This window comes from Mobula hypostoma, chromosome 22, assembly GCF_963921235.1.
Source record: "Mobula hypostoma chromosome 22, sMobHyp1.1, whole genome shotgun sequence".
Classification (NCBI taxonomy): Eukaryota; Metazoa; Chordata; class Chondrichthyes; order Myliobatiformes; family Myliobatidae; genus Mobula; species Mobula hypostoma.
In genome coordinates, this window is record NC_086118.1 from 41,968,703 (window position 1) to 41,984,741 (window position 16,039).

The 16,039-nt window shown below is 39.0% G+C and overlaps 1 protein-coding gene and 1 pseudogene across 2 annotated transcripts in view; both read left to right on the top strand.

Annotated features, from left to right (window-relative positions):
- The window catches only part of LOC134360311 (zinc transporter ZIP11-like), an 860,127-nt gene that overhangs the window by 547,106 nt on the left and 296,982 nt on the right, over positions 1–16,039 (top strand). The gene's annotated exons all lie outside the window — the stretch shown is intronic.
- LOC134336533 (large ribosomal subunit protein uL6-like) lies at positions 12,148–12,909 on the top strand (annotated as a pseudogene).

Below are 16,039 nucleotides of genomic sequence, written 5' to 3' on the forward strand. Positions count from 1 at the left end.
GTTCCCCAGAATATACTTTATTCCAAATGAACTGTGAATATAATTAGAACACATCTTTCTCTGTATTCATAGCATCATAGATTGAATACATTCTCTTACAATGCATCAGCAACATTTTTTTTTCCTCCATGAGCAATGCATTAGTAAAATGTTTGTGAGGCTGTCACCCACGGTGATAAGATCCTCGTCTGGCCTTTGTGCCCAGAGTCTTTGCAGTGGTTGTATCAATATTCATTCGGTCTTTCAGCACATTCTCTTGTACTTTAAAAGTAACAGATGGCAGGTTTTTCTTGCCAACATCTGCTGTTCCTCCAAGGTTCTGGGTTCAATTCCCAAAACCCCAGAATACCAGAATACCAAAATGTGAACACTGGAGTGACATCTTTCTGGTGAGACATTTAACCGAGACCCATCAACCTTGCTGAACTTGACCATCACATTTCCTGCATTACACAGTGACTGCACTTCAAAAGTATTTTATTGGCAGCAAATCATAAACACCAGAGATTCTGGAAATTTTGAGGAAAACACACAAAGTGCTGGAGGAACTCAGCAAGTCAGGCAACATCTATGGAGAAGGATAAACAGTCTAAGATTTGGGCCATTACCCTTCATAGGGTTTGGAAAGGAAGAGGGAAGGAAGCCAGAATAAGAGGCAAGGGGTGCGATGCCTTCATAGAATGGGCAATCAGAACAATATTGAGAGATTGAAATGAGCACAGATGAACCAGTGCCTTACTGGGAGCAGGGAAAGGAGTCCAAGCTAGAAGGGGATAGGTGGTGCCAGGTGGTTGGGAAGAAAGTAAGAAACTGGGACATGATAGAAACCATAAAAGTCTGGAAAAGAGAGAATCTGGTGGGAGAGCAGAGTGGACCATGGGAGAAGGAAAGGAGGAGGGGCGCCAGGGGGATGTGATAGACAGACGAGCAGTAAAGGGAGAGTTAAGAAGGGAGCCAAAATGGGGAATGGAAAAAGACAGAAAGTAGGAGGGGGGAAATTACCGTAAGTTATAGAAATTATGTTCAAGCCATCAGGTTGGAGGCTACCCAGATGGTATATGAGGTGTTACTCCTCCAACCTGAGTATGGCCGTAGAGAAGACCAGTGAACAGACATATCAGAATGGGAAGCAGCAAAATGCTTTGGAAGAGATGTGGATTTTACTATACAAAAACAGATCTTTATTGATGGAGTTGCAGACTGCCATGGTAAAGTGAGCAGAGTAACTGGTACCTGTAGCATCTGTGAACAACTTAGATAACATGAAAAAATATTGGCTAATAGTTCTTTTCACACTGCACGCTCAGTTCCTTTGACTTCAGTGGAGTCCACTGTTCAGAGGCTTGTACGAGAAACGTACACAAGCAATCATCACAATCAAGTTTTCTCATTGCTGCACTTCATATTATAAGGAGGGTTGCTATCTGTAGTTTGGTGCCAGCAGAATTTCTCCAATAACTTAAAGAAATCCTGAATGCATAATGTTTCTACTTCATAAAGTTTTATTCAACTTCATTCTTCCAGTAAGAGGGGCTTGTATGACAATTGCTTCCCTTGCTTACTGAGGTAAGCATTTTATTTCTTTTTTCATGTCATTTTCTTTTGTTAAGTACTCAAGATGAGAAAACTTCACAATATAATCAGTAAAAAAAGGCACTGAGTTGTCTCTTAATCATAATTTTACTGCCATTTAGAGAGGATTTTGATTATATACATTGGCCATTTAGAACAATTACCTGTGCCGGGTGTGACAAGAAGATGACAGGTTTTATAATTATATGTGCGAACCTACTATGTGAATTGAGAAGAAGATACAGTAAATGTTGACAACAGGACAAAGTCACATTATCAGTTTAAATTTAAAAGTTTGACCAGCCCAGTGGCAAAGGTAGAAATGAAAGTCTGGGTGGGACTATAAAAGTTGACCAAATTTCTGATGCAACCGAAAATCATCTAAATGTGAGCCAAAACTCAGTGGGGCGCATCTTGTTTGAGTCAGGAGGCTGTGAGTTCAGCTCCGTAGACTGGATTGAAAAATCAAGGCTGGTGTGCCACTGAAGTATGTCCATTCAAGCAGAAGGAAATTTGATGGGTCTTTTACTCTTTCAATGAATGCAAAAGATCCCCACCCAAATTTTGAAGAAAATCAGGAAGATTAATGCTGGTATCCTGGTCAGTTTTTGTGCACAACGCATTGGGAGTTTAACACATTTCTAAGGCAGCCTCCTGTTCACAAATTGGCCGACATGTTCCTTTATTACAACATCTCAAATGGTACTTCATTGGCAGTAAAGTGCTTTGAGACATTCTAAAGCCAGGAAGGATACCAGTCAGTCTTCTGATATTCTATTTACATTTATTGTTCACATTACCTCTTTGTTGTAAAGATTGCTTCATTCCAATATTAGCAATCCTGAACTATTTTAGGGACTGATGCACTGGTTCATCTGTGCTCATATTGACCTCTCAATAATCTTCTGATTGCCCGTTCTATGAAGGCATCGCACACCTTACCTCTGTGATGGAAACCCACAGACTAATCACCTACCCCCCGCCGTCTCATCCTGTGGCCAAGTACGTGGATCCTGCACAGGTCTCATCTGTCACCTTGGAGTTCATCGAATTATAACATAAACCAGACGTCCTCCAACCAGTGGGACTGTCAAATAAGAACAGAGATTTTCAAACAAAATCAGCTGTTGTGAAACTGATACTGTGAACTATACCTTGTGAAGGTATATGCACACTGGTATTATAGAAAGATAAACTGGTTCTGTGTTGCATTATTGAAATATGATGATCAAGGTAAAATGGTAGATAAAGATAAAATTTATGCACAGATATTTGTTTAGAACTGTACTGACACAGCAGTAGTTCCTAATCTTCAATAAGGGTATATTGTAAATAGAGATAGAGAATGCTGCATAGTAGCTTCATATCAATGCATTGGAAATGCTGCTATAAGAAAGCTCATGAATAATTGCATGTCATTTACTATTAGATCAACAGTCTTCATGGGTTACCAAATAAACTTCCAAGAGAGCAGTATCTCATCTGTTTTAAAGCCTGTGTAGTAGTTACAGTGATCTACTTTCACTAGTTCCACTAGAATTCCTGCTCCATTAGTATGGGATGTTCCACAAGATTAAACTAGTGTTTTACTTCTAATCTGACATGTTCCAGCACCTATCCAACGAACTTTGCTAATTTCCATGATGTTAATCTTTAGTCTTTCCATTTCATTTATCACATTGTCCAATCTTCCTGCTTGATATAGGGTTCTTACTTTCCAAGTGGCAATAATTTTCTTTGTGTTACTTTAATCTTATGAGCAGTAGCTTGATGACGATCGGGGTTCCCCTGCTGGCCAGAATCAACCCTACTGAGCAAAACATCTTTAGGGTTGTCTTGAAGATCCTCTTGACGCTGTTGATGTGTGATATATGTGTGTGTATATATATATATATATATATATATATATATATATATCATCCAATATACGAGACCCATAACATTCTGATGTCGTCCCTCCAGTCTGGTATCAAATTTCAAACGTATGCAATGGACCGTTTAGCAGTGCAGACTCATTACTGAAAAGAGCAGTGGGAACAAAGCAATAGCCCGTGAGCAGATATTCAGTGGCAGATTGTGCTTTCTAGGCCCACATATTTTCCTGCTTGGAGCTGATTCTACCTTGGTGGGAAAAAAATTATATGTTTCTGTCAGTCAGGAAGCCAGAAGCAATCCACACAAAGGAACCATGTTAAAATACAGATGAAGTCAGAACTATATGGATTTTCAATTTGCATCCAGCTGCTGAATTTCATACTTTAGATTTATCATTCTAAGCAAGCATGCAAGCAACGTTATTAGAGGCTGTATTTCAGTGAGCTTCCATTGACTCCTGATGAGTCTTGAAGGCCGATTTATCTGAAACCTTTTTCGTTAGATATGTCAAGTACTTATTGGTGCAATGAAGAAAGGCATGTACCGTTGAACCAACTGAAGCATCCTTCATCTCAAATCTAATCTTTCCTCTTATTAGCAGAACATTCTGGTAATGTGTGACAAAACAAAATATTGCCCCATTGCTCTGGAGGTCTGGGTTTCGTCTTGACCTTGAGTGCTATTTGTGAGTAGTTTGAATGTTCTGGTCACTACGGAGATTTTCTCCCACAGGACAAAGGTTAGTAGGTTTTTTGGCTGATCTGAATCTCTGCTGGTGAAGACAGTGGCAGGATAATTGCAGAGGAAGAAGAGGGACAAAATTTATGGAGGATGTGAGAGCGAAAAGATTAGTAGAGGATTTGTGTATATGGGTACTTTGTGGTCAGTTTGGATGTGAGATTCAAAGTTAAAAGTAAATTTATTATCAAAATATATATACGTCACCTTATACTACTCTGAGATTCATTTTCTCTCAGGTATTTTCACTAGAACAAAGGAGTACAATAGAATCAATGAAAAACAACACACAAACAAATACTGACAAACAAGCAGTGTGTAAAAGGAGACAAAAACTGTGCCAATACAAAAAGGAAACAAATAATACTAACATTAATATTATTTATTATGTTAGCAATAAATAATATTGAGAACATGAGTTGTGGAGTCCTTGAAAGTGAGCTAATAGGTTGTGGGGTCATTTTAGTGTTGAGTGAAGTTATTCAGTTCAGTGTTGAATGAAGTTACTGAGTGAAGCTGGTACAAGAGCCTGATGGTTGCTGGGTAATAAGGGTAATAACCTGGTGTTATGGCAAGGCTCAGATTCAGATTTAGTTATCACACATATATTGAAAAATAGAATTAGAATTAGAATTTTATTTCTTACATCCATCTCAGAACATGAGGGAGTAAAAATCTTAATGTTGTGACTCCATTGCTATGTACAACCAATAAGGAAGGGAAATGTAGGAAGATATTGTCCAAACACTTAAGATTGTTTACCTAATTGTTTTGTATACATGTATCTACAGTCAGATGTGCAATCAGATCAATGTGTATTGAGAAACCTGGTGGAACAAGCTGCCTCGGAGCCTGTTGGCCCTGGCTTTAGTACTGCAGTACTTTGCCAGATGGAAGCAGCTGAAAGAGTTTGTGGTTGGGGTGGCTGGAGTCCCTGATGATCCCCTGGGTGCTTTTTACACACCTGCTGCTGTAAATGTCCTGAATAGAGGACAGTTCACGTCCACAGATGCGCTGGGCTGTCCGCACCACTCTCTGCAGTGCCCTGTAGTTGAGGGTAGTACAGTTCCTGTACCAGGCAGTGGCACAGCCAGTCAGGATGCTCTCTATGGTGCCTCCGTGGAAAGTCCTGAGGATCTGGGGGCTCATGCCGTCTGAAGTGAAAGAGGCGCTGTTGTTTTGTTGTGATACAGTGAAATGTGTTGTTTATGTTAGCAGCCAACACACCCATATCTGTGTTGGTGGGAGCCTGGACCTGCACAGCATTGCCGCAATGTTAGGCAAAACAACATAAGCAGCAGCAAGGGCCAATCAAGCCCCTTTCCCACCCTCCATCGACACATTCACACACATGGGCAGGTGTCCAACTCTAGGACAGGCCGCCTCCGGGACGTGATGTTTGTGAAATATGGCTATGTGATAACGTAATTTTATTGTTTATATGTAAACAATGAGCAGGTCTTGCTGTGATCACCGAGGCTTTGCAGTATTTTCTGTTTTCAATTCAAATCTCCAGCAAAGAATTTTTACATTGTATTGTTGCTGCTAATGCCAATTCACAGCAAGAATTTCAACATTCTTTCTCAAAATATGATATAGTAACTGACAAGGGAAGACTTACTTTACAGAGTACAGGGCAACGGTAGGAAACTTTGTCATATGGTGTGAGCAGAATTATCTGCAGCTTAATGTGAAAGAGATTAAGGAGCTGGTGGTAGACCTGAGGAGGGCTAAGGCACCGGTGACCCCTGTTTCCATCCCAGGGGTCAGTGTGGACATGGTGGAGTACCTGGGGATACGAATTGACAATAAACTGGACTGGTCAAAGAACACTGAAGCTGTGTACAAGAAGGGTCAGAGCCGTCTCTATTTCCTGAGGAGACTGAGGTCCTTTAACATCTGTTGGACGTTGCTGAGGATGTTCTACGAGTCTGTGGTGGCCAGTGCGATCATGTTTGCTGTTGTGTGCTGGGGCAACAGGCTGAGTGTAGCTGACAGCAACAGAATCAACAAACTCATTCGTAAGGCCAGTGATGTTGTGGGGATGGAACTGGACTCTCTCACGGTGGTGTCTGAAAAGAGGATGCTGTCCAAGTTGCATACCATCTTGGACAATGTCTCCCATCCACTACATAATGTACTGGTTGGGCACAGGAGTACATTCAGCCAGAGGCTCATTCCACCGAGATGCAACACAGAGCGTCATAGGAAGTGATTCCTGCCTGTGGCCATCAAACTTTACAACTCCTCCCTTGGAGGGTCAGACATGCTGAGCCAATAGGCTGGTCCTGGACTTATTTCCTGGCATAATTTACATATTACTATTTAATTATTTATTGTTTTATTACTATTTAATTATTATGGTGCAACTGTAACGAAAACCGATTTCCCCCGGGATCAATAAAATATGACTATGACTATGACTATGACTTTAGCATGATGCTGATTTGAAGCTCTGGTTGGCTTTCCAAAAGTTGCATTAAACCTCAACATTGACTTAATTGCCAAACACATTTGAGAAATTGTTATTCCTGATAAAGTGAGTGCATGCATTGAAATCTATGTTATTGTGCAAATATTTAAAAGATTCGTCATTTTCCTGATGGCTGTAATCTGTAAATGTCAACATTTATTCAGTAATCACAACAAAGCAGTAACATCACAAAATAGAATTGTAATTAACTTTTTATCAAAAGCTTCCATTTGATAGAAAATTCCTAAAAATTATAGAACGCAGGTGATTCTGCAGATGTTGGAAATATAGAGCAACACAGACAAAACGCAGGAGGAGCTTAGCAAGTTAGGCAGCATCTGTGGAAGGGAATAATCAGTCAGTATTTTGAGCCAAGACTTGATAAAAGGTATCAACTGTTTATTCCCCTCCATAGATGCTGCCATAGATGATCCACCAGCATTTTGTGTGTGTTGCTCTAGAAATTTTATGTTGGATTTGGCTTATAAGCAGTTCAGAAAAAAATGGACCTGGCAGACTTCAGGACTAATTCCAGAGTAGGCAAAGGCTGTAAAGATGGATAAACATTTCTTAAAATGGAACTATGATCCAGACAGAAAAGATTAACACGGGGCACTAATATTGGCTCAAAGGTTCAAAAAGGCTCAAAGTAAATTTATTATCAAAGTACATATATATCATCATATACAACCCTGAGATTCATTTTCTTCTGAGAATTCACAGTAAATACAAAGAAACACAAAAGAATCAATGAAAAACAGGGCACAAAATGGACAAACAGCCAATGTAAAAAAGATAACAAACTGCGCAAATACAAAAAGAAAATAATAATAATATTATTACACACTAACAGAGTACATGGGCATTAACAATACAAAAACACCCTACAAACCAAAACAAAACATGTCATGAAAATTAGCAAAAATTGTTAATACTCTTTACCACATTTAGGAAAACTTGAAACATTTGAAGAGCTATACACAATAACATACTGTGCAGCATTAACAACAGTGCAGTACAATGACTCCAAAATAGCGGCACGCATTAATAGAAGCTCAAAACTGAGTAATGAAATGAGAACACTGAAATTAAAAAAAAAAGATTGAATGCTTAAAAGCTGAAATAGTCCACCTAATGGAATATAAATGGATAACCTGAGCAAGAAAGTTAAGAGAAAAGCTAAGGAAATACTAAGGCCCGTACAAGATACAGTTAACCTAACAAAAGCAATGTAAGATTTATAGATGCACTGAAACAAAAAGTTGGTGTATACAAAACTAAACTAAATAGATGCGTGAAATGCACCAGATGAAGAATACAAAATTATCAGTTCAGAAACAATGAAAACGGTTTTTACAGAACACTAAAAGTAAATTCGACATACCAAAATGTCACCAACCCTAGCACAGAATTACCAACAAACACAGAGATAATGAACTTTTTGCCTAATATTTGGTCTAAAAGGCCAATGCAAAACCAAGAAGCAAGCTGGGTTAGGGAGGAAAAAGAACATACTCACTCAACTGAAGAAGTGCAAAAATCTGAAGTTGCAATGAATATGCTGAAAGAGGTTATAAAAAAACACGACTGGAAAAGTACTGGCAGTAAAACTATTCATAAATATTGGTCTAAAATATTTACTTGCCTTCTTCAGTACCTATTAATGCATATCAACAGTTTTCTTAAAAATCGTAAAAAGGTGCTTGAATTTTTGACAGAAGATAAAACGTATCTTTTACCAAAAGGGGAAATCACAAAAGATGCATCAAAATATTGTCCTATTACTTGTTTACAAACTATATATAAAATTGTAACGTCATGTATCTGGCAACTAATCGCCACTCACTTAGATAATCACAATATACTTACAGAAGAGAAGAAAGGATGTAAAAAAAACTGTTAATAGATTTTGTAATTCTGAATCAAGCCCAGTGGAAAAGCAGAAATCTTTCCTGCTGCTATATTGACTACCAAAAAGCGTTTGACTCTATCCCATACTCATGGTTAAGAGAAGTTCTGAACATATATGAACTACACCCAATACATATGAAATTCCTTCAACATCTGATGATGCATAGACATACTATATTCACCCTATTTAATAATAACCAAAAAAGAACATGCATCGTCATCAAAATAAATCAAAGCTTTTTCCAAGTTGATTCTCTAAGTCCACTATGGTTCTGTCCGGCTTTAAACCCGCTCTCTAATTTACTGACTCGGATGAAAATTGGGTATCAAATCAGTAACAATGAAATGAGTTGTACCTTAACACACCTTCTATACATGGATGATTTGAAATTATATGCTCCTTCCTTGGCAAGGCTAAAGCAATTAATTCAAATAATATAACTATTTTTGAAAGATATAAACATGAACTTTGGACTGGATAAGTGCAGAATATTAAACATAAAGAAAGAGCCAATAGAGCTAATGGAATACAAACCAGATCAACAGGATACAATACAACCAATGGACGAATATGAAACATATAAGTACCTGGGATATCAGCATGCAAAGAAAATAGATCATAGAGTGATAAAGGAAAAAACTTCTGACAGCATTTACTTCAAAGCTTAGGAAAATTTGCCAGACAGAGTTCCAGAGTAAAAATATAACAAAGGCTATAAACATTTTCACTATACACAGAATATTAACATATTCTTTTGGCATAATATCTCGGTCTGAAACTGATCTGGAAAATTTACATAGAAAAATAAGAACTGAAATGACAAATTTCAGAAAACATTATGTACATTTGAATGTGGTTAGATTAACACTACCTAGGACAGAAAGCAGAAGAGCAATAACAGATATTAAAAATCTACACAACAGTCAGATAAAACTTCTAAGAATATATTTTCATCAACGAAAACAGGATTCAGCACTCCATGTGAGCATATGCAATTCTGATAAGAAGCACACACCACCTGTCTTAAATGAAAGTACAACCCAGAAAAATGAAAACATTATCATTATTGAAGAAAAAGTTAACCAATGGAAGAACATGACCCTCCATGGAAGACATCTGCATGATCTGAGCAGACCAGATGACGACAAGGAAGCATCGAATGCCTGGCTCAGAGTTGGAGACCTCTTTCCAGAAACAGAAAGGTTACTTGTGGCAATACAGGACCAGGTGCTTAACACAAAAAAAAACTATCAAAAATACATAAAAGACCAACATATTCAAGATGCCAAGAAAAACCAGAAACAATTAATTGAACAGAATAACTGACTGGATATAATAATACAGGATAAACAACCAAGAACAATTTACTTAATAGATATAGCCATTCCAAACGCACATAACATACAGAAATAAATAAGAGAATAACACCAGAAAATACTAAATTAAAGGAAGAAATTGAAAGCCTTTGGAGCATGAACAAGGTATACATTGTCGCAATAGTAATATCTACAACCGGTATCATCCCAAAGGTACTACACAATAGTATTAAACAATTAGGGCTACACTGTAATATCTATGTAAATTTTCAGAAATCCACAACACTAAACACCACTAGAATAGTCCGAAAATGCTAGCAATTGTGAAATAAGCATACTTGGCTATGCCTGCACCTCAGGTTTTACCAGCCTGAGCTGAGAAAAAAATGATTTAACATTTTTATTATAATAATAATAAATAAGCCATAAATATTGAGAACATGAGATGAGAAGTCATTGAAAGTTAGTCCATTGTTTACAGGAACAGATTTGTGTTGAGGTAAGTGAAGTTATTCCCTGAGGTTCAAGAGCCTGATGATTGAGGGTTAATAACTGTTCTTGGAGCTGGTGGTGTGGGTACTAAGGCTTCTGTATCTCCCTTCTGATAGCAGCAGTGGGAAGAGAGCATGGACCAGTGGGGGTTGTCAAATTGATGTCAAGTTAAAATGGGTTTGGGATGAACTTGAGTAACTGTAGATCAGCTAAGTTTAATCTGGAAAATTTGAGAAACCCTGATTAGAGACCAATTTTTTGGATTTATGGGTTGATTATATATTTATTTATTTTACTGAGCTACAAAGTGGAATATGTCCTTCTGGCCCTTCTAGTGCCACCCAGTAACACCCGATTTAACCATGGTCTGATCACGGGACAATTTACAATGACAAACTAACCTACCAACCGGTACATCTTTGGAATGTGGGAGGAAACCAGGGCACCTGGATGAAACCCACACATAGAGAATGTACAAGCTCCTTACAGACAGTGGCGGGAATTGAACCCGTGTTACCTGTACTGTGAATCATTATGATAACCACTATGCTACAGTGCCACCCAGTGTTCCGGTAACAACGGAAAGTTGTGCCAAGCTAACATGATGGTATTTTTTGATGAAATAGGAGAAGAAGTTGATGAGGAAAGTGCAATGGATGTGCTACAAATGGACTTAAAACAGCATTTGCTGAGCTGCCATAGATTTAGCCTGTCATTATTTTGGAGGGTCACAGAGTGACTGTAACAGGAAGCAGAGAGTAGTAGTGAAAGGTGGCTTATTGGACAGCAGAAAGTTAATAGGATCAATGATCTGACAGGGCTCACTCCATCTGCCAAATTTTGGGGTTGTTCAGGCAGCAGAAAACCCCCAGAGCTCTGTGAAATTAGAGAATATACAGCTGATTTTTGATATAATTGTGTAGACCACAAAATGCTTGTATCGTGCTCTCCTTATAGAAATGTCAGAATCACAATCAGGTTTATTATCACTAACATAGGTCTTGAAATATGCTGTTATGTGGCAGTGGTACAGTGCAAGACCAAAAAAGAAAAAAAGACATAGGTTACAATAAAGGACAAATAAGTAGTGCGAAAAAAGGAATTGTTGGGTCGTGTTCTTTCCAGTTGACGGTGCTACCAGCCAGAATGCTCTCTCTGGTACATTAGTAGAAATTTGCTGGAATCTTTGGTGACATATCAAATCACTTCAAACTCCCAATGAAGTACTGCCAATGGTGTGCTTTCTTCATGATTACATAAATATGTTGGGTCCAAGATAGATTCTCTGAGATGTTGAAATGCAAGCAACAGGAATTCTACAGATGCTGGAAACTCAAGCAACACACATCAAAGTTGCTAGTGAACGCAGCAGGCCAGGCAGCATCTCTAGGAAGAGGTACAGTCGACGTTTCAGGCCGAGACCCTTCATCAGGACTGACGCGTCTCAGCCTGAAATATCGACTGTACCTCTTCCTAGAGATGCTGCCTGGCCTGCTGCGTTCACCAGCAACTTTGATGTGTGTTTCTCTGAGATGTTGGTTAGAATCAGATTCAGGTTTAATATCCATGGCATAAGTGGTAAAATTTAATTTTATGCAGCAGCAGTTCACTGCAATACATAATAAAAACAGTAAATTATATTATATATATATATATATTTAAAAGTGAAATGAAGAGTACAAAGAGAGAGAAAAAAAGTAGTGAGGTAGTATTCATGGGTTCAATGTGCATTCAGAAATCGGGTAGCCTTTCCTCTATCTTCAGCGAGAATGAAGACCATTCTCAGCAACCAAATTGTTGATATCCCTGACAATGTTGATGTGTCCTTGAAAGGCCATACCATTGTTGTAAAGGGGCCCTGAGGAAAATTACGAAGAGAATTTAATCACATCAACTTGGAACTCAGTCTTCTTGGTATCAAGAAGAAAAAGCTTCAAGTTGACAAATGGTGGGCTGACAGGAAGGAGCTAGCAACAGTGTGGAAATCTGTAGTCACGTCCAGAACACGATCAAGGGTGTCACAGTGGGTTTCCGTTACAAGATGAGATCTGTGTATGCTCATTTCCCTATCAATGTGGTTGTTCAAGAGGCAGGGCCTCTGTAGAGATCCGTAACTTCTTGGGAGGGAAGCATATTCGTAGAGTCCGTATGAAGCTAGGTGTTACGTGTATTGTTTCCCAGGCCCAGAAAGGTGAGCTTGTTCTGGAAGAAAATGATATTGAACTGGTGTCAAACTCTGCTGCCCTGATCCAACAGGCAACAACAGTCAAAAACAAGAATATTCGAAAGTTTTTGGATGGTGTTTACGTCTCTGAGAAGGGTGCAGTGGTTGAGACTTCAGCTTAGACATAATGGATTAAAGCTGCTCTCATTCAGCAGGCAACAACAGTGAAGAAGAAGGATATTCATAAATTCTTGGATGACATCTATGTGAGCCACAAGGGGACAGTTGCAGCTCAGAGTGGAGAATGACACTTTATACTGGATAATCTATAAAAATAATGGCTGTTAAAGCTGTTAAATTAAATTCTAATGGCTAAAAAAAAAAGAAATGGGATAGCAGAGGGGAAGAAGCTGTTCCTGATTCACTGAGTTTGTGGCTTCAGGCTCCTGTTCCTCCTCCCTGATGATAGCAATGAGAAGAGGGCATGTCTTGGGTGACGAAGATCCTTAATGGTGGATGCCCAGGAACTTAAAGTTGCTCACCCTTTCTGCAGTTGACTTTCTACAATGAGGAATGGTGTGTGTTCTCCTGACTTTCCCTTCCTGAAGTCCACAATCAATTCCATGGTCTTGCTGATGTTGAGTGCAAGGTTGTCGTTCCAACATTATTCAACCAGCTGGTCTATCTCACTCCTGTATGTCTCCTTGTCACCATCTAAAGTCCTGCAAATAACAGTGTTGTCCTCGGTAAATTCGTAGATGCCCTTTGAGCTGAACCTTGCCACGCATTCATGAGTGTAGAGAGAGTAGAGCAGTGCACACATCCTTGAGGTGCACTTGTTTTGATTGTCAGCAAGGAGATGTTCTTACCAATCCGCGCTGACTGTGGTTTTCCAAACGTGGCCACCATCTAGATAGCGCATTATTATCATCTGCTGTATTAGACCCTCCATTTGCCTGAACTGCCACCCTCTCCCCCTCCAGGTATCTTCAACCCAACCTTCGATCATTGTCAAAATCACACCAATCCACACCTCTTCCACCGCTCCAGTCTTCCATCTCAATCCCAGCCGTTCTCCAAATCACATGTTGAAAAAACTGGTGTTGGAAGAATCATAGGACAACGTTGCAGAGGCTGGTTCTATCAATTTGGGTGGCATGCTGGCCTAGCAGTTAGCACGATGCCATTACAGCTCGAAACATCAGAGTTTGGAGTCCATTTCCTATGTCTTCTATCGTGGGTCTCTGTATGTTCTCCCTGCGGAATGTATGTATTTTCCCTGGTGCTCCAGTTTCCTCCCGCAGTTCAAAGACGTGTGAGTTAGGTTAATTGGTCATTGTAAACTGTCCTGTTATTAGGTTACATTGAGGTTGTTGGGGGTTACTGGGGCAGTGCGACTCGAAAGGTCAGAAGGGCCTACTATGCACTGTATCTTTAAATAAATAAAATTTTAAAAATAAAGATATTTCCAATCCCTGTTAGCTTTGGAGTGATGCCAGAAGACTGTGTGAAAGAAAGGGGTAAAGTAATTACAGACCTGATAGTTTAACTATATTTGTGAGCGAAATATTAGATTCAATTCCCTGGACCATATAATCCTTCATTTTGAAGCCCCATGTTAATCAAGAGCTGTAGCTATGAAAGAAGGAAGTATCTGAGTAAACTGATTGAAATTTCGATGTAGTAACATAGAGTGTCAATAAGGGCCTTATAGTGGATGAAAATGTGTGTGTGTTATCAACATTTTTGACAAGTTCCAAAATGGTTGGCTGCCTAGAAAGGTTCCAGGGAACATTAGCAAATTGGATTCAAAATTAGCTTAGCAGCTTGAATCTCTAGGTATTGGTTGACAGGTTTTCAGTTCCTTGTTCCTTAGTTTATATATTTATGATTTAGGATGTGGAGGGTTATGATAGCAAAAGTTTGCAGATGACGGAAAAAAATGTCCTGTGGTTGACTGTGATGAGGAAAGCAAGGAAGTGTAGATGATTAGATCTGCTGGAAGAGTGGAGTTTACTGAGTAGAGGTGTGAGGTAATGCATATGGAGAGATGCAACAGGGCAGAAGTGTTCACAGTTAATGAGATGATATTGGTGATATGAAGGAACCGAGGGACCATGGAGTGTGTGACACGGATCTTTAAAAGGCAGTAGAAGATGTCAAAGAGGTGGTTAAGGCATTTGAAATATGAGGCATAAGAGAATATGAAGGGATATTTAATTGAGGTGTGTAAAATTAGGGTAGTCCTGAAATATAGGGAAACAGAAATGATCTGTTCCCATTTGCAAGGGACCTGAAAGCAGGATTCACAGACTTTAAAAAATAATTTTTGAAAAGATAGACAAGGGAAGAGGATTTTTTTCATGCGGAAGATCCTTATGGTCTGAAATTCTCTGCCTGAGAAGAAGGAGGAGGCAAGAAGCTTCAGCACATTTAAAATGTACTTGGATGTGTACTTTAAAAGATGTGAACTTCCAGTTTATGAACAAGATACCAGAAAATCACTTTTCCAGATGAGCTGAATTGTCTCCTTCTATGTTACAAATTTTCCCTGATTTTCGATCTCCCCCCAACATTCTCTGTTTGTTTGGCTCCCTGAAAAGAAACATTAAATGCCCATAAATGTACAGAGATGTTGTTTGGAACTTCCTCTCACCCTTGGTCAGGGCCCTGATATTTCCTCTAGGTTGCAATACCATAGTTGATAACTATGGTGTAACTTCAAGGTCTGTATTGAGACCATCAACGAAACAATATCATATGTCCCAGGAAGATAGTAACACTAGAGGTGAAATATGTTTAGAATGGGAAGGCTCATTTGAGGATAGAAGGAATCATTGCCTTTGTTGCTAAATTCTTGTTTCAGACGCTGCCAACTTATATCAAACCACCTTTATGCACTGTGTTTATCGAAATGCTATGTAAACGCAAGGCCAATTATAATGGAAGGTTTCACACAATGTAAACATCGTAGTATTTTAAGCTCTTGTATGTGAGAAACATTGAAATTGGTTTGTAATTGGTACAGTCAAACAGTCAAGTTTATTCTCTGGGTGAAAGAGTCCTTTAATAGCAGATTGTATATATATAATGACTTACTTAACAAAACCAGTAGGAGCAAGTCAAGATTAATTTGACATCCCTTTAGGATCACTTGACAAAAGCAGAAATATATTAAGTACTCTCTACCAGTCAGTACAAAGATGCAAAACTTCCCGATATAATGTTAGGGCCTTTAATATTTTAAAAAATCTTCCACCACTTCAACGTAGGTAAGGCATTTTATTTCCACGCAAACAACAGGAATTCTGCAGATGCTGGAAATTCAAGCAACACACATAAAAGTTGCTGGTGAACGCAGCAGGCCAGGCAGCATCTCTAGGAAGAGGTGCAGTCGACGTTTCAGGCGAGACCCTTCGTCAGGACTAACTGAAGGAAGAGTGAGTAAGGGATTTGAAAGTTGGAGGGGGAGGGGGAGATCCAAAATGAATGTTTTC